At 40.3% G+C, this 19587-nt stretch overlaps 2 pseudogenes; both read left to right on the top strand.

Moving 5' to 3' along the window:
• Nucleotides 1-1199: 1199 nt before the first annotated feature.
• LOC140849455 (olfactory receptor 7A10-like) lies at nucleotides 1200-2142 on the top strand (annotated as a pseudogene).
• Nucleotides 2143-15906: 13764 nt separating this feature from the next.
• Nucleotides 15907-16813, top strand: LOC140849396 (olfactory receptor 7A17-like; annotated as a pseudogene).
• Nucleotides 16814-19587: the final 2774 nt, after the last annotated feature.

Below are 19587 nucleotides of genomic sequence, written 5' to 3'. Positions count from 1 at the left end.
CTAGGCTTTCAGCCCCTCCCTGCTCTGTTTCTCTTTCTCCCTGCTGTGAGCTGGGGTGGGGGAAGGGCTTGGATGCCGCTGGACTATGACATAGTAGATTACTTTTTATAACTTTGTAATATTCCACATGTATATATTAATGCACTTCCTACTTGCACTCATCTATTAATGCACACTTTGGATGCATTGATATAATGGCTGTTTTAAATAATGATACAATAAATGTAGGTGTACATGTTTCTTTATGTATTTATGATTTCAATTTCTCTGGGTAAACTCCCAGAAGTGGAACTCCTGGGTCACATGGTATTACTATTTTTAATTTTGGAGGAACCTCCATAGTGGCTGCACCAATATACATTCCACCTACAGAGCAAAAGGGCCCCCTTTCTCCACATCCTCATTAACACTTGTTAATTCTTGTCTTTTGGAGAGTGGCCATTCTGACTGGGTGAGGGGGTATCACCTTGTGGTTTGGATTTGCAGCTCGCAGGCTGGCCACTTTGCCCCTCAGCATCCTCTGACACTACAGCTTGATACTTTCCCTCTTGCTCATCCCCCTTCACACACTGACTGCCTTTTGAGCCTCAGTTTTCTGAAACAAGCACCTTCCCTGGGGCCTTGGCAATGGAAGGACCTCAGCTGGGCAGCCACTTCTCCAGATAACCCCCATATCCTGTCCTATCTTCCTTGAGGTTTCTGTTCATGTCACCTTCTTTGCAGTTATTGCCTGAACACCCAGCAAAAAAATAGCCCACCCACTCTGTCCTTTATACCTGCATTCTTTTTCTTCATAGCTCTTATAATGAAGGGACATGTTATTCGATTATTTTTATTTGCTTTTTTCTTTCTCTATTATTGGATTATAGGGACTTTCGTGTTCAGCTCTCCATACTCATTGCCAAGACAGACCCTAGAACTTGATCTACATTCAATACGTACTTATCAAATAAATGAAAACTATTCCCAATCAAACAGTAGCATACATTCTGCTTGAGCAACAGGCCAAAAGTAGGAAAGGAAATCCCACTGAGAAATGGCACCAGGGATGTTCTCAATGGGACTAGACCTCAACATACATTGGAGTTATTTTCTTGACTCTAAAATAGAAATGGTAGTATTTATGCTACATCACTAATGCTTGATTGTGTGAAAATTTGTCATTTATATTTCTGTATCTTGGTAAGCACCTCCCACACATGGATCAAAGGAACCTTACAGGATTTTCAGAGTTTCTTCTTCTGGGATTTTCAAGTGAACTGCAACAGCAGCCCCTCCTATTTGGGTTTTTCCTGTCCATGTACCTGATCACTGTGTTTGGGAACCTGCTTCTCATCCTGGCTGTCAGCTCAGACTCCCACCTGCACACACCCATGTACTTCTTCCACTCCAACCTGTCCTTTGTGGACATCTGCTTCACCTCCACCACCATCCCCAAGATGTTGGTGAAAATACAGAACAAAAGAAAAGTCATAACCTATGAAGAATGCATCAGCCAGATGTGTTTTTCCATAATCTTTGGGATTTTGGACAACTTCCTTCTGGCTGTAATAATCTATGACCAGTATGTGGCCATCTGCTACCCCCTGCATTACATGTTCATCATGGACCCCCAGCTCTGCAGACTGCTGGTTCTGGTGTCCTGGATCATAAGTGTCCTGAATTCCTTGCTACTGAGTTTATTGATGTCATGACTGCCCTCTGCACAGTCTTGGAAATCTACCATTTTTTGTGTGTGAACTCAGTCAAGTGGTCCTACTTGCCTGTTCTGGCACCTCTCTTAATTACATGGTGGTGTATCTGATGGCTGGGCTCTTGGCTGGTGGTTCCCTCACTGGGATCCTTTACTCTTACTCTAAGCTAGTTTCCTCTATGTGGAATCTCATCAGCTTGGGAAAGCATAAAGCATATTCCACATGTGAATCTCACATATCTATTATCTCCTTATTTTATAATACAAGCCTAGGCATGTTTGTTACTTCTGCTGATACGCACAGCTCACACTCAAGTGCAGCAGCCTCGGTGATGTACACTGTGGTCACACCCATGCTGAACCCCATTAGCTACAGAGTCAGGAACAAATACATAAAGAGGGCTCTGAAAAGATCCTTTGTGGAGGAAACAAAGGGCCAGATGTCCTAGGACTGAAGAAGTGCCCGTGAATGCTGATGTCAATGCCTCGGAGTCAAAAAGTGTGATTATTTGATCTGTGAAATATAGTATTGTATTGTCCTTTCTATTTATTTCATGAATTTCCATTTCTTTGACTTCAACTCATTTACTGTTTATATAACTCAATTTATTAGCTTTCTGCTCTCTCTGATATCCCACAGCCTTTCCTGTGTTGTTTTCTTACTTTCTCACATTTGTTCCCAATCACATACCCGAAATATCTTGTAGTTCCCATTTATCTAATAAGACATGGAGTTTTTCAAATAATTTTTCACAGGTGAACATCATATGAAATAATTTTTCATTTGCTTTACTAAAAGAATCCTCATGAGTTGTACTACCCCTAATGAATAAACTACACATGATGACCAAGGCTTCCTTGATGACATTTTGCATTCTCCAGGTTAAAGGGATAGCTCCTGCTCAGCATGAATCTGCTACCTGTGCTCTAGAGCTCACATCAATTAATGCACCACTAGATATTTTCCCTTATAATTAATGTATTAGAGTATAATTGCATATTATAAACTGCATGTATTTCAAATGTACAGTATGTTGAATTAAGGAAGCCATACAAAAATTATAGTACATATGGCATATTCCTATTTGTGTTTCAGGCAACAAAGTGTAGAATTTGTCAGGGTTTTTTAGAATAATTGTTAAAAATTGAAGCTCCCTGAGCCTCAACTTCCTTATTTTGAAGATAATATGGGAGAGTAAATATAACTTCAGGTAAATGTTGCAAGAAATAAATGAAATGGACATATTTTTTGAGGCCAAATATATCATTCAGAGGTGTATGTATGCACATGTGTATGTTTATTTGTATACATTTTTATTTCAAATGAACATATACACATATAGGTACACAAACATGAGACACATTTACAGTCTCATGTTTTATGCCAGAAGTAACAAGAGAAAGTTGAAAAGGATAGATATGAAAAGAATACTTGAAGGAACATGAAATTAAAAGAATGTAGACATTTAGATACAAATATTTGAATTAAATAGTAGACGTAACTTAAAAGATGAGTTACTTTTCCTCACTTAATACCTCAAAGACATCAAACTCTGAAGGCATTTACATTTATGTAAAGAGAAGTTCTCTACCAGATAAATAATATCACCTAATTGATTTTAATTTCTTCCTTTGATAAGGTGGTAGGATGACATAAAATGCCTTTACCCAGGGGATGCTAAATGAATGAACTGGCAAGCATTATCTAAGTCTCCTGAACAAAATCACATTGGAAAAATGTTTGTATCCAATTTCTAATCTAATGTAAAATCACCACACTAGTGATTTAAAACAAGAACATTTATGCTTATATAATTCTGGAGCTCAGAATCCCAAAGTAGGTTTCTCTGAGTGAAAAGCAAGGTGTTAACAGGCTGGGCTCCTTCTGGACGCTCCAGGGAGGAATCTGTTTACTATATTTCAAGTTGAGGTTATAGTGAAAAAGAATTTTAAATATATTTCACATGGCTATTATTCTAAATACTTCAGAATGAGGGCCCAAATGACAACTATAATCAGGTGGTAAAAGTAAATATCCCTCATTGTTTTAGCAAAGGTATCAAGCAGTCAGTGTAAGGCTCAAGATTTATAACAAAGGAATTTAGTTATCCCCCTTGCTGCAATGGAAAATAGCAATTTTCTGTAGATATCAGGGGCTGTGTCTCTACACATTAATATTTTGAAGATTAAAGGGAACAAATTCAGGCAGGGTGCTCAGTCTTAAAATTTCCAAAAAATTTAAATCAATTTTGGGATATGGTACCTGCAGCTTAGACCTCTGGAAGCCAGCAGAGATCATGAGGAAAAACTAATCAAAACTGGATTCACTTGATTTTAAACTGGTCTATTGAGAACCCAGAATCTCTAGGAAAACTTTCCTTTACGTCCAGACCAGTGTCCCACAGGGAAATCATGTGCTTAGAGGCTGGAGTAACATGAGGGAAATGTGCCTAATGAGCAGACAGGGAGCTGTGATCAGCATGTGCCACGTTGGGCCAGACAGGATCTAGTTGTTGCTTTTAAATTTTAAATTAGGCTCTGGGATGGATGCTTCATGCCTTCCTGCTATCTTACTGGGAGAGAGCTTCAGTTTCATCTTCTACCACCCAGGAGAAATTTGGACTTCCACCTGGAGCCCTTGTTCTCAGCATTCCCAACCAGGTGTGTCCAAGAGTCCAGTAGCTAATGAAGGAAAGGGTCATAGAGGATCAAAAGCAAGCATGTATACCTGAGGACGATGACAGCCACCAGTGTAGCCCAGAGCCTGGAGATCTCTACAGGTGTTCACTTCCATTAACTAACCAATTTATTTATGATGCTAAGAAGACAGGTGAGCACTGAATTCAGCAATGCATGGATAATTGTTGACAAGTGATGGAAGCCCACTTAGCAGAAGAAAGAGGAGGCATAAGGTGCTTTCAATAAAAATAGAACAAATCCGAGGTCTTTTACAGTTAGACTAGGAAAACAATGATGAAGTTTGGAGGGGTGTCAAGTGAAATGAGGGCATTTGTCTATTTATTTTTAAAATGGATCATATTCAATAGGAGGAGCCAAGATGGTGGCATGAGTAGTGCAGTGGAAACCTCCTCCCAAAGCCATATATATTTTTCAAAATACAACATATACAACTATTCCTAAAAGAGAGACCAGAAAGAACAGTATAACAGCCAGGCTATATCTACACCTGCAAGAAATCAGTGCCTCATGAAGGGGATAAGATACAAGCCACAGCCTGGTGGGACCTGAGCACGCCCCCCACCCCAGCTTCCCGGTGGGAGGAGAGGAGTCAGAGCAGGGAGAGAGAGGGAGCCCAAGACTGCTAAATACCCAGCCCTAGTCATCCGCACCAGGAGCAAAGACACAGTGCGTGGTGAGCTGGACACTAGAAAAATGGAACAGTAAAACCTGTAAGTGGGTTCCCACAGCCAGTGTCCCTGGGACAAAAGAAAAGTGAGTGCTTTTTGAAAGTATTAAAGATGCAGGAGCCTCACAGCTGGACAGAAGTGTCCCGGCACACTTAGCCCAGAAGCTGGGAATCCTGAGGAACTACGGGCACCCTAACCCCCGGGGTGACAGCACAGTTCTTAGGCCCCTCATGGTGATAAACAGCCTCCCACCCATTCCCCCTCCAGTGCGGCCCCACCATAGCAGAGTAGCAGCCTGAGATTGGCCAGGCCCACAGCAGCCATGAGGAGCCTCCTCCGCAGACTCCTGGGCCAGCTCAGAGGTCCCATCGGCGCACAGCTACAGAGCACAAGCCACTACGGGTCATCATTCTCATAGGAAGGGAAGGCGACAGGCAAACAGAAAGGGATTTTGTTCTGCCAGCTGACACATGCGACAACTGCCTACGACTACCTCTACCACCATGAAAATGCAGAACAATTTGATACAGACAAGAATAACCCAGACATCCCCTGAGAGGTAAAATGGGGAGATAGATTTAACCAATATTCCTGAAAAACAATTCAAAATAAAGGTTATAACCATGCTGAAGGAGATGCAGAGAAAAATGCAAGAGCTAATGGACAAAGTACGGAGAGAGATTACAGAAATAAAACAATCTCTGGAAGGACTTAAAAGCAGAATGGATGAGTTGCATGAGGCTGGTAATGAAATAGAAAACCAAGAAGAGTAATGCAGAGAAGCTGATGTGGAGAGAGATAAAAAGATCTCCAGGAATGAAAGAATATTAAGAGAAATGTGTGACCAATCCAAACGGAACAATATCCCCATTATAGGGGTACCAGAAGAAGAAGAGAGAGAAAAAAGGGATAGAAAGTATATTTGAATAAATAATTTCTGTAAACTTCCCTAAACTAGGGGAGGAAATAGTCGCTCTGACCATGGAAGCACACAGAACTCCCAAAACAAGGGACCCAAGGAGGATAACACCAAGACACATAATAATAAAAATGGCAAAGATCAAGGACAAAGACAGGGTATTAAAGGCAGTCAGAGAGAGAAAAGATCAACTACAAAGGAAAACCCATCAGGATATCATCAGACTTCTCAACAGAAACCTTACAGGCCAGAAGAGAATGGCATGATATTTTTAATGCAATAAAACAGAAGGGCCTAGAACCAAGAATACTGAATCCAGCATGATTATCATTTAAATATGAAGGAGGGGGATCATGGGAAGATTGCGGCATGAGTAGTTCAGAGGAAATCTCCTCCCCAAAACATATTTATGAAAATACAATAAATACAACTATTCCTAAAAGAGACACCAGTGGATGCAGTACAACAGCCAGGATACATCTACATCTGTGAGAACTCAACATCAGACAAAGGGGGTAAGATACAAGCCACAGCCAGGCGGGACCTGAACACTCCCCCACCGCAGAACCTAGCAGGAAGAAAGGAGTCAGAACGGGGAGGGAATGAAAGCCCAGGACTGCTAAACAACCAGCTCTAGAAATCCACACCTGGAACGCAGACACAAGGTGCATGGGGTGCTGGATATTAGAGAAATGGAAAAGCAAAACCTGTGGGCAGGTCCCCGCAACTGGCATCCCTGAGACAAAAGAAAAGCGAGTGCTTTCTGCAAGTCTTAAAGAGACAGGGACCCCATAGCTGGACAATGTTGCCCGGCACACTCAGCCAGCAGCTGGGAATTCCAGGGAAACTTAGGCAGCCTAAACCCCAGAAGGCAGTGCAGCTCTGAAGCCCCTCACAGCACTAAGCAGCCTGCCAGTCATTCCTCCAACTGGCGCAGACCCCAACACACCAGCCCAGTAGCAGGAGAGTGGCAGCATGCGCCAGGGACGAAGGCACCGGAAGGGACCGGGAGCAGATCCATGCATCAGCAGTGCTAGAGAGGACCAGGACAGGCTTGTGCGAGCCCACAGCAGTGCGACCAAACAGCCCAGGTGCAGCTCGCGCGCACTGGCAGCAGTAGAGCCAGAGGAGCCCGGTAGAGGCCCATGCACATGTGCAGTGGAGCCAGAGGGAGCAGGTGTGCTCCCAGCAGTGAACCGGAATCCCAGCCCAATGCACAGCCACCCCCAAACCCTAAGGCTGCTGCTGCCACACAGCTGCCTGGAAGGGGTGCTGCAAGCATAGAGGAGTGCACCTGGCATGCCTGCCACTCCCTGAAGGGCTCTGTGCTGCTTTGACAGAGACCCCGCCCAAGCATCTTAGGAGACTAACCTGGTGGCTGCTCCAGGAGTGTGGATAACCATCACAGATGGCGAAGAAGGGCAAGGGATCCAGCAAGCAGGAAAGGACTTTCTTCTCCCAGCTGACACACCTGCAACCTGCCTACAGCCACCGCTATCACGATGAAAAGGCAAAAATATTTAGCCCAATGCAAGATAGTTACACCTGAGAAAGGATCTGCAGAGGCAGACCTAAACAGTCCCCCTGAAAAAGAATTCAAAATAAAAATCATAAACATGCTGACAGAGCTGCAGAGAAATATGCAAGAGCTAAGGGATGAAGTCCGGAGGGATATTACAGATGTCCAGAGGGAGATTACAGATGTCTGGAGGGAGATTACAGAAGTGAAACAAACTCTGGAAGCATTTATAAGCAGAATGGATAAGATGCAAGAGGCCACTGATGGAATAGAAACCAGAGAACAGGAACAGATAGAAGGTTACACACAGAGAGAGAAAAGGATCTCCAGTAATGAAACAATATTAAGAGAACTGTGTGACCAATCTAAAAGGAACAATATCCGCATTATAGGGGTACCAGAGGAAGAAGAGAGAGAAAAAGGTATAGAAAGTATCTTTGAAGAAATAATTGCTGAGAACTTCCCCAAACTGGGGGAGAAAATAGTTGCTGAGACTCCAGAGGCACACAGAACTCCCGAGAGATGGGACCCAAGGAGGACAACACCAAGACACATAATAATTAAAATGGCAAAGATCAAGGACAAGAACAGAGTATTAAAGGCAGCCAGAGAGATAAAAGGTCACCTACAAAGGAAAACCCATCAGGCTATCATCAGACTTCTCAACAGAAACCTTACAGGCCAGAAGAGAATGGCATGACATATTGAATGCAATGAAACAGAAGGGCCTTGAACTAACGATACTATATCCAGCACGATTATCACTTAAATATAAAGGAGGGATTAAACAATTCCCAGACAAGCAAAAGTTGAGGGAATTTGCCTCCCACAAACCACCTCTACAGGGCATCTTAGAGGGAATGCTATAGATGGGAGCACTCCTAAAAAAAGCACAAAAAAAAAAAAAACACCCAACATACGAAGAATGGAGGAGGAGGAAAAGGAAAGGAAAGAAATAATCATCAGACTGTGTTTTTATCAGCTCAATAAGCAAGTTAGATCAGACAGTAAGGTAGTAAACAAGCTAACTTTGAACCTTTGGTAACTCCGAATTTAAAGCCTGCAATGGCAATAAGGACATATCTTTCAATAATCACCCTAAATGTAAATGGACTGAATGCACCAATCAAAAGACCCAGAGTAATAGAATGGATAAAAAAGCAAGACCCATCTATATGCTGCTTACAAGAGACTCACCTCAAACCCAAAGACAGGCACAGATTAAAAGTCAAGGGATAGAAAAAGATATTTCATGCAAACAACAGAGAGAAAAAAGCAGGTGTTCCATTACTAGTATCAGACAAAATACACTTCAAAATAAAGAAAGTAACAAGAGATAAAGAAGGACATTACATAATGATAAAGGGCTCAGTCCAACAAGAGGATATAACCGTGATAAACATACATGCACCCAATACAGGAGCACCAATATATGTGAAACAAATACTAACAGAATTAAAGGAGGAAATAGAATGCAGTGCATTCATTTTGGGAGACTTTAACACACCACTCACTCCAAAGGACAGATCCACCAGACAGAAAATAAGTAAGGACACAGAGGCACTGAACAACACACTAGAACAGATGGACCTAATAGACATCTATAGAACTCTGCACCCAAAAGCAACGGCATACACATTCTTCACAAGTGCACATGGAACATTCTCCAGAATAGACCACATATTAGACCACAAAAAGAGTCTCAGTAAATTCCAAAAGATTGAAATCCTACCAACTGACTTTTCATACCAAAAAGGAATAAAAGTAGAAATAAATTGTACAAAGAAATCAAAAAGGACCACAAACACATGGAGGCTTAACAACATGCTCCTAAATAATCTTTGGATCAATGACCAAATTAAAATGGAGATCCAGCAATATATGGAAACAAATGGCAACAACAACACAAAGCCCCAACTTCTGTGGGACACAGCAAAAGCAGTCTTAAGAGGAAAGTATATAGCAATCCAGGCATATTTAAGGATGGAAGAACAATCCCAAATGAATAGTCTAATGTCACAATTATCAAAATTGGAAAAAGAAGAACAAATGAGGCCTAAGGTCAGCAGAAGGAGGGACATAATAAAGATCAGAGAAGAAATAAATAAAATTGAGAAGAATAAAACAATAGCAAAAATCAATGAAAGCAAGAGCTGGTTCTTTGAGAAAATAAACAAAATAGATAAGCCTCTAGCCAGACCTATTAAGAGGAAAAGAGAGTCAACACACATCAACAGAATCAGAAATGAGAAAGGAAAAATCATAACAGAACCCACAGAAATACAAAGAATAATTAGAGAGTACTATGAAAACCTATATGCTAACAAGCTGGAAAACCTAGGAGAAATGGACAACTTCTTAGAAAAATACAACCTTCCAAGACTGACCCATAAAGGAACAGAAAATCTAAACAGACCAATTATCAGCAATGAAATTGAATCGATAATCAAAAAACAACCCAAGAACAAAACCCCCGGGCCAGACGGATTTACCTCAGAATTTTATCAGACATACAGAGAAGACATAACACCCATTCTCCTTAAAGTTTTCCAAAAAATAGAAGAGGAGGGAACACTCCCAAACTCATTCTATGAAGCCAACATCACCCTAATACCAAAACCAGGCAAAGATCCCACCAAAATAGAAAACTACAGATCAATATCCCTGATGAACGTAGATGCAAAAATACTCAACAAAACATTAGCAAACAGAATCCAAAACTACATCAAGAGGATCATACACCATGACCAAGTGGGATTCATCCCAGGGATGCAAGGATGATACAACATTCGAAAATCCATCAACATCATCCACCACATCAACAAAAAGAAAGACAAAAACCATATGGTCATCTCTATAGATGCTGAAAAAGCATTTGACAAAATTCAACATCCATTCATGATAAAAACTCTCAACAAAATGGCCATTGAGGGCAAGTACCTCAACATATTAAAGGCCATATATGATAAACCCACAGCTAACATCATACTGAACAGCGATAGGCTGAAAGCTTTTCCTCTGAGATCGGGAACAAGACAGGAATGCCCACTCTCCCCACTGTTATTCAACATAGTACTGGAGGTCCTAGTCATGGCAATTAGACAAAACAAAGAAATACAAGGAGTCCAGATTGGTAAAGAAGTCAAACTGTCACTATTTGCAGATGACATGATATTGTACATAAAAAAACCCTAAAGCTTCCACTGCAAAACTACTAGAACTAATATCGGAATTCTGCATAGTTGCAGGATACAAAATTAACACACAGAAATCTGTAGCTTTCGTATACACTAACAATGAACTAATAGAAAGAGAAATCAGGAAAACAATTCCATTCACAATAGCATCAAAAAGAATAAAATACCTAGGAATAAACCTAACCAAGGACGTGAAAGACCTATAACCTGAAAACTACAAGACACTCTTAAGAGAAATTAAAGAGGTCACTAACAAATGGAAACTCATCCCATGCTCGTGGCTGGGAAGAATTAGTAACGTCGAAATGGCCATCCTGCCCAAAGCAATATACAGATTCAATGCAATCCCTATCAAATTACCAACAGCATTCTTCAATGAACTGGAACAAATAGTTCAAAAATTCATATGGAACTGCCAAAGACCCCGAATAGCCAAAGCAATCCTGAGAAAGAAGAATCAAGTAGGGGGGATCTCACTCCCCAACTTCAAGCTCTACTACAAAGCCACAATAATCAAGACAATTTGGTACTGGCACAAGAACAGAGCCACAGACCAGTGGAACAGAATAGAGACTCCAGACATTAACCCAAACATATATAGCCAATTAATATACAATAAAGGAGCCATGGACATACAATGGGGAAAGGACAGTCTCTTCAAAAGATGGTGCTAGCAAAACTGGACAGCTACATGTAAGAGAATGAAACTGAATCACTGTCTAACCCCATACACAAAAGTAAATTCAAAATGGATCAAAGACCTGAATGTAAATCATGAAACCATAAAACTCTTAGAAAAAAACATAGGCTAAAATCTCTTGGACATAAACATGAGGGACTTCTTCATTATCATATCTACCCAGGCAAGGGAAACAAAGGCAAAAATGAACAAGTGGGACTGTATCAAGCTAAAAAGCTTCTGTACATCAAAGGACACCATCAATAGAACAAAAAGGTATCGTACAGTATGGGAGAACATATTCATAAATGACAGATCCGATAAAGGGTTGACATCCAAAATATATAAAGAGCTCACATACCTCAACAAACAAAAAGCAAATAATCCAATAAAAAATGGGCAGAGGAGCTGAATAGACAGTTCTCCAAAGAAGAAATTCATATGGCCAACAGGCACATGAAAAGATGCTCCACATTGCTAGGTATCAGAGAAATGCAAATTAAAACCACAATGAGATATCACCTCACACCAGTAAGGATCACCATCATCGAAAAGACAACAAATGTTGGCGAGGTTGTGGAGAAAGGGGAACCCTCCTACACTGCTGGTGGGAATGTAAATTAGTTCACCCATTGTGGAAAGCAGTATGGAGGTTCCTCAAAATGCTCAAAATAGAAATACCATTTGACCCAGGAATTCCACTTCTAGGAATTTACCCTAAGAATGCAGCAGCCCAGTTTGTAAAAGCCAGATGTCCCCCTATGTTTATCACAGTATTATTTACAATAGCCAAGAAATGGAAGCACCTAAGTGTCCATCAGTAGATGAATGGATAAAGAAGATGTGGTACATATACACAATGGAATATTATTCAGCCATAAGAAGAAAACAGATCCTACCATTTACAACAACATGAATGGAGCTAGAGGGTATTATGCTCAGTGAAGTAAGCCAGGCAGAGAAAGACAAGTACCAAATGATTTCACTCATCTGTGGAGTATAAGAACAAAGAAAAAACTGAAGGAACAAAGCAGCAGCAGAATCACAGAATCCAAGAATGGACTAACAGTTACCAAAGGGAAAGGGACTGGGGAGGCTGAGTGCGAAAGGAGGGATAAGGGGGGGGGCAAGGTGGGAAGAGAAAGGGGGCATTATGATTAGCATGTATAATGTGGGGTGGGGGATATGGATGGCTGTGCAACACAGAGAAGGCAAGTAGTGACTCTACAGCATGTTACTACGCTAATGGACAGTGACTGTAATGGGGTTTGTGGGGGGGACTTGGTGAAGGGGGGAGCCTAGTAAACATAACGTTCCTCATGTAATTGTATATTAATGACACCAAAATAAAAAAATAAATAAATAAAATTAAATGGGGCATATTCAAGAATGTTCCTATATTGATTAGATAGATCCAGACCAGTGCATTGTTTGCAAATGCCAACTTGCAACATCAATTCATGAGACATGGATTTTACAGCATCTTTTACTCTGGATATTCACTGGAGGAAATTCGATTTGATTTGTAAAAATGTGGCACGCTAGATTTACTTTGTAATGACTTCATTAGCTACGATGATGAATTCATTTGTGAGGTAGTTATTCATTTGTTTCTGCATTGTCAATTGTACAAGCTCTTTCCATGTGTATAGTGGTATCAGAGTGTTTTTATTCCTGTTTTGGCTGCCTTCTTCCAAACAAGGAAATGGATGTTTTTTCCCACCAACTTTGCATTTGCCACCGAGTTCTCTTAGGTATGAATATTTGTGTATGTAGGGAATTGTGAGTGTGTATTAGTTGTGTGGGGTCACATCTATCACTCAGTCATATATATTCTCTCCATTGATGTTTTATTTTTTATTTTTCTTACTGAAAAATTTAGTTGTCATTTTAATATTCTTCACTTGCAAATACTTCTTATAAAGAAAAATGAAAAGAAATGTTCTTTGGTATATTTAATGCTAATAAACAACATGTTTCTAACTTGATTTCACATCTCTGTTGATTTGTAAAAATGTGGCACATTGTTCCTGATTATTCCTTTTGGAATTTTGTGATTAGAACTTTTTCTAATATTACATAATCTTTTCCCATCATCTAAAAGGCATTTTTACTGACATCTGAAGAAAGATCACCTTTGTCCTTTCTGAACATATTTGAATACCATATCTTCATGTAAGATGAAACTATAACTTAGACACTGCTTCCTCCAGCATTTTAAATATCTGTCACATTTTTTTTATTTTCAAGTCTTGGTAAATTTAACCAGGAATTTTTTTATCCATCTTGATATAATTAAATTATTTTTATTTTAGTTTAATAATGTTTACTTAACACAGTTGTATGAAACCACCACTGTAATTAGGCAGTCTCATGTCTCTACCATTGTCTGATGTTGTAACTCCTCATCTTCTTAAAAGTGTTTCTTTTCAAGTGCACTTCTATTCATATACCATTTTTAAAAAGTACAGTGAACATTGCATGTGAAATCCTTGTTCCTTTGGTGTTACATTTAATGGCAAATTCACAGCACAATGCAATAAGTGTGTGTATTAGATAATATCCTCAGGTATGAATCTTAAGTTACTCTGGATTAGCAAATGGAGTGCCATGCGGCATGCAGAATTTTATAGAGTATGTCCTTGAGAGGATTTTGCCTGTGGTGCAAACAGTGGCACCAGGATTAGTGTGCTTTTTGCATTTGTTGAAAAAGAGATCAAAACCTGATGGATAGTGACTGCAGTGAGGTGTGGGGGTGAGAGAACTTGATAATATGGGTGAATGTAAGAACCACAGTGCTGCTCGGGTGAAACCTTTAAAAGATTGTATATTAATGATATCTTAATTTTAAAAATCATGCCAAAAAAAGAGATCTAAACAAAACACCCAGTAAAAATAAGATACCTTATAAGAAAAGTGAGAAAGGGGCTTGTCTTACCCCCCATGAGAACATATAAAAGCCAATTGCTCAAATAAATATGGAATAGGCATAGAAAATTCAAGTCTTCCACTGTCTCATAAGTAACATGTCTAATTTGTTCCTTTGGTGAAGTGTTGGTTTATTCCCTCAGCAAGTTTTTGTCTTGGAAATTTCAATCTGTACGTGATTGTCACCATGAAGGTAGCACTACTTTGTCTAAATTGACCAAATTTATTTTTGCTTCTTTATTATTTTTTCTGACTATGTAGGAGATTGTAATAAGAGTTGGAATGTTGCCAGAACCAAGAATGCTCTCTCCCCCTGGCACTCTTTCGGAGACCCCTGACCCATCACACCTTTCCACCGACTCTTGTCCACTTCATTTTTCTCTCTCTCTTCCTCCTTCTTTCTTTCTCTCTCCTCCTATATTGAACAAATTTTTAAATTTTCTTTATATCTGGGGAATAAAATGCACATACCAACCTGGTTCCTCAATTTTATTTGGCCACAGGAAGCCTATTAATTGAAATTTTAGGTCCCATTTCTACACTCTTTGTAGGAATGGTCACTGATCTGTCCAGCTTGAGTGATATCCACTCCTAGCTTAATCACTGGGGCTGGAGGTGAGAAAGGCATGGCAAGAGGCATGACTCAGGCTGCCACGGAGTGTGTGTGTGTGTGTGTGTGTGCATGTGTATGTGTATGTCTGTGCCTTGTGGAGTGAAAGTAGTCCTCAGAGCAGGGTACATGAGCTCATGTGTTCCAACGTGGCCTCTGTAACACAGAGGCCACAACTCAAATAACACATGGCATTAAGACCTACTTCAATTCACAAGATGCCTTTGCAACCAGATTTATAAGAACAAGAGGTATACAGTGTGGGTGAGTGACTCCCTTTGTCTTAAAGTTTCACCAGCAGCAAAGCCACCTCTTCCTTTGATGCTGTCTGATGCCATCTCTAATCACCCTCTCTAATTACTATAACACTTGCTTCCCTTTTTGGACTGGAATAGCTGAAAGTAGTAAAATCTTCAGTCTTTGCAGTCACCATTTTCCCTCTGCCAGGTACAAACTGCCCCGTAAACTCGTTCTCCTGCCATCTTGCCCTGAGGTCTCTGTTCGAATGTCATCTTGTTTGCAGTTATTGCTGAACACCAAAAAAGAAACACATCTATCCACTCTCTCCTTTAAACCTGCTTTTGTTTTCTTCAAAGCACTTGCCACCACTTTACATGTTACATAATAGTTTTATTTGTTTATATTTTTAACCATCATTGTCTTGTAGGGACTTCTGTTTCTCAGCACCCTGTAATCACAGCTTAGATGGTGGCTGGAACATATATGACCCGATACATCATCTTCAAATGCATGAAATATATTCCCAATAAAACTGTAGAAGATATGACCTCTTAGTGAAAATGCCAAGAATGGAATAAAATGCCTAATCAGAGATGAAATTGGAGAACACATAAGGGCATAGATCCATACACAGCATACTGAAATTAATTTCTTGCTTGCAAAATGTAAACTGTAGCTGTCCATCTATGTGAGTAATGCTGTGTATGTGACAATTAATGGTTTTTCCTCTCTTCTGGTAGTCAGTCCAACCACATGGAACCAGGAAATGATACACAGATTTCAGTATTCATTCTTCTTGTATTTTCAGAGGAACCAGAATGTCAGCCAGTCATATTTGGGCTTTTCCTCTCCATGTACCTGATCACTGTGTTTGGGAACCTGCTCCTCATCCTGGCTGTCAGCTCAGACTCCCACCTGCACACACCCGTGTACTTCTTCCTCTCTGACCTGTCCTTTGTGGACATCTGCTTCACCTCCACCACCATCTCAAACATTCTGGGGAGCATTCAGACTAAAAGCAAACAGGCATCAGCCAGATGTATTTTTACTAGTTTTTGTAGAGTTGGGCAACTTCCTCCTGACTGTGATGGCCTATGACTGGTATGTGGCCATCTGTCACCCCCTGCCCTCCACGGTCCTCATGAATCCCTGGCTCTGTGCCCTGGATCATGAGTGCCCTGCATTCCTTGTTACACAGCCTAATGATATCTAACTTTCCTTCTGTACATGTGTAGAAATTCCACACTTTTTCTGTGAACTCAATCAGGTGATTCAACTCGCCTGTTCTGACCGTTTCCTTAATAACCTGGTGATGTATTTCGCAGCTACACTGCTGGCTGGTGGTCCCCTCACTGGGACCCGTTGCTCTTACTCTAAGATAGTATCCTCTATACGTGGAATCTCATCAGCCCAGGGGAAGTATAAAGCATTTTCCATCTGTGCCTCTCACCTCTCCATTGTCTCCTTATTTTATTGTACAAGCCTAGGAGTGTACCTCACCTCTGCTGGATACACAAGTGCAGCAGCCTCAGTGATGCACACCATGGTCATGCCCATGCTGAACCCCTTCATCTACAGTCCCAGGAACAAAGACATAAAAAGGGCTCTGGAAAGACTTGTTAGGACGGCAGGTATGAAGGAGCCAACTGCGCTGGGCTGAGGAGACGCCCAGGGATGCAGGGCTCACAGCCTCCCACTCCGAAATTGTGATGCTTTAATGAGATTGCTTTCTGTGTACTTTCTGGTATTTCCTTTTGTTTGAATTTAACTCCTCTGTACAATTTAAGTGACCACTTTATTACTCTTTCTGCTCTGTTGCCTAGACAGTTTTCTCTTGGTGCTTTTTCCTACATTCACAAAGGTTTTCTCAAAACTGATCAGAAATATCTGGAAGTTGCTCTTTCATGGGCAACATGGGTTTCTTACTAATATCTTCTCCAATGACATACATCATTCATTGTAAGCAATTTGTTCTTGTTTTATGGATAAAATAGTTAAGTCACATTACTTACATAGAAAAAAATTGTTACTAGACTAATTCTATTTGCATAATTCATTCCAGAAGAAAGTCTGAAAGCACAGTTTCAACGCTGTGTCTATCATTCTATATGTATATCTTCATTTCTTTCACTGGAAATGTGGTCTTTATCATTGTTTCATCCAAGTCCCAGCCTATTGAGAGTGATGCTATAGTCTAGGAACCCCTAGGGTCCTTGTCTGAATCGTTTAACTGCTGATTTTTCTTGCTGAAGACTGTGTTGCAGGCCCCACCCTTGTGATTCTTATTACTATTGCCGCAACCACCAAGAAACTGGAAAAACTAGGTGTATTACACACACATACTGGAGGGTCTTCAGCACTCCTGAGGGCCACACAGGGAGAGCTTGGGTACAGAGACAGAGAGAGAGCATGACCACTGCTGGGGGCTCTGCATTTATTGGGGTCCAGTGGCAGGAGGTTAGGGCTTCAGGGATTTATTCTTTATGGGCACGTTTGAAACATAAGAGCAGGAAGTAGGGTCAGGGGAAGGGAAGAGCAGGGTCACTCACGCAGTCTGTTATCCACATATCTCGGGGCCTCCTTAAAAGAGGGGCAGCCTGGGTGCTTATTCACTAGCTGTGTCCTACAGCTGGCAATATGGCAATTTTAGATGGATGTCTGAAACACACGCCTTGGAAATTAAGACAAAACATTTAATATCAGGCATTTACTTTAAACACACTATGTTTTATACCTGGTTTTCTGGTTTTATACTCATAAACTCAGTGCTCAGAATATCTATGATAGGCACTAGCAAAATTGATTATCAAATATTGTCTCCCTGTAGGTTAAAAGAGGTAAATTGAAAAATAGATTAACATAATATGGGCTTAGAGTCAAAGATGACTTTTAATATGAGGAAATAATATTTTAATACTCAGTTTATTAGCATTCAAAATACTTCTTTTTCATATTGTGCGTCTGTTCATTAAAGTAGGGAAAATTGGTGTACTTGAGAAAGGGGCTTTATGCATTGTGGTGAATAAATACTCACGAATTTTTTTAATTAATTGCCTTTCTGTTTCTCCTTGAAAATTCCAGTGGTGCCTGCAGTTAGGATTCCTCTATTGTTCTAAATGAAGTAACTCTCCCTTTAGGATTTTGTCATCACCTCTACAGGAGCCGCGAGTGAACGGCGTCAGGTCCCCCAGTCCGCACCCCCACGTGCTCAGGGGTCGGCTCTTCATGATCAAAGGGTGATTCGCCAGAGCTTGAATCCTTGCCTGGCTGTGTGATTCAGGGGCGCCAACATTTCCCCACAAGCATGCACAGCCTTCCTACTTCTTTAAGTTTCCCTGGAATGAAACCTCAGTTTGGTCCTTTGTTCAGACAGTTATCTAAAATAAAGTTGAATGAGAGGAAAACTATGAATGAATGCTGTCCCCAAATACCAGGCACATACCAAAGGAAGGAAGGTGCTGGTGATTTTAATTTTCATTAGTGCTATTTTCTTTGATTATTGTATCAGCTATTGCTCTATAAGAAGCTATCTTAAATCAAGTGGTTATTATGATGTCTTTATTGTCTAGTGGAGTTATATGATGGGGAGTTGTTCTGATCTCTGCTCACTTATGAGTCTGCAATCTTGTCTGAGTCTCCTCATTGTGTTTCTGTGGCTCATCCATGATGCTGTGAGAGGCTGTAGCACACCCCTGCCTTGAACAAATTTATGTAATACGTAGGTTAATATTGTTTTTAAAAAATGAGTTTACCAAATGTGAATGGCCTTGATTTAAACCTATTATTTTTATATCCAGACACTTTGCTTTCTACCCAGTTAGAAGACATATGATCAACCCCTGATGAATGTGACTGGGTTATCTTGTCTTCCAGTTTAATCAGCAGTGAAGGCACCTCTTTCTTTGAAACTATATGATGCCATCTCTAAATACCCTCTCTAATTACTCACTCCAACACTTGCTTCCATTTTTGGACTTGAATAGCTTAAAGTAGTAAAATCTTCAGTCTTTGCAGTGATCTAGATCTTACCTTGAGACATGCATCGCTAATCTTTTTAAAAATATAATTTATTGAGTTATAATGTGTACAAGAAGCTGCACAGAGTTAAAATGTAGAATTGCTGATTTAAAAGACCATACAAAAATTAATAGTACATATTGCATGCATCCATTTATATATTATTCAAGAAAGAACACAAAATCTTTTTAATTGGTTTGTTATACAATGATAACAAATGTAATCACCCTGCCTCTGTTTTCTTATTGCTGATGGTTATGTGAGATATAAATTTAATTCATTTGAATGTTAGGAATAAGTGACATGTTAGGAAATACTTTTTAAATCCAAGAATTCTTTCATGGGAAAGGAGCATATGTGGATGCATTTGTACATGATTTTCTTTCAATAAACACATTCACACAAATATACACACAC

The sequence above is a fragment of the Manis javanica genome, chromosome 1, assembly GCF_040802235.1.
Source record: "Manis javanica isolate MJ-LG chromosome 1, MJ_LKY, whole genome shotgun sequence".
In the NCBI taxonomy this organism is placed as follows: Eukaryota; Metazoa; Chordata; class Mammalia; order Pholidota; family Manidae; genus Manis; species Manis javanica.
The sequence above is the reverse complement of the archived record's forward strand: the minus strand, read 5'-3'. Positions and strand labels throughout refer to the sequence as shown.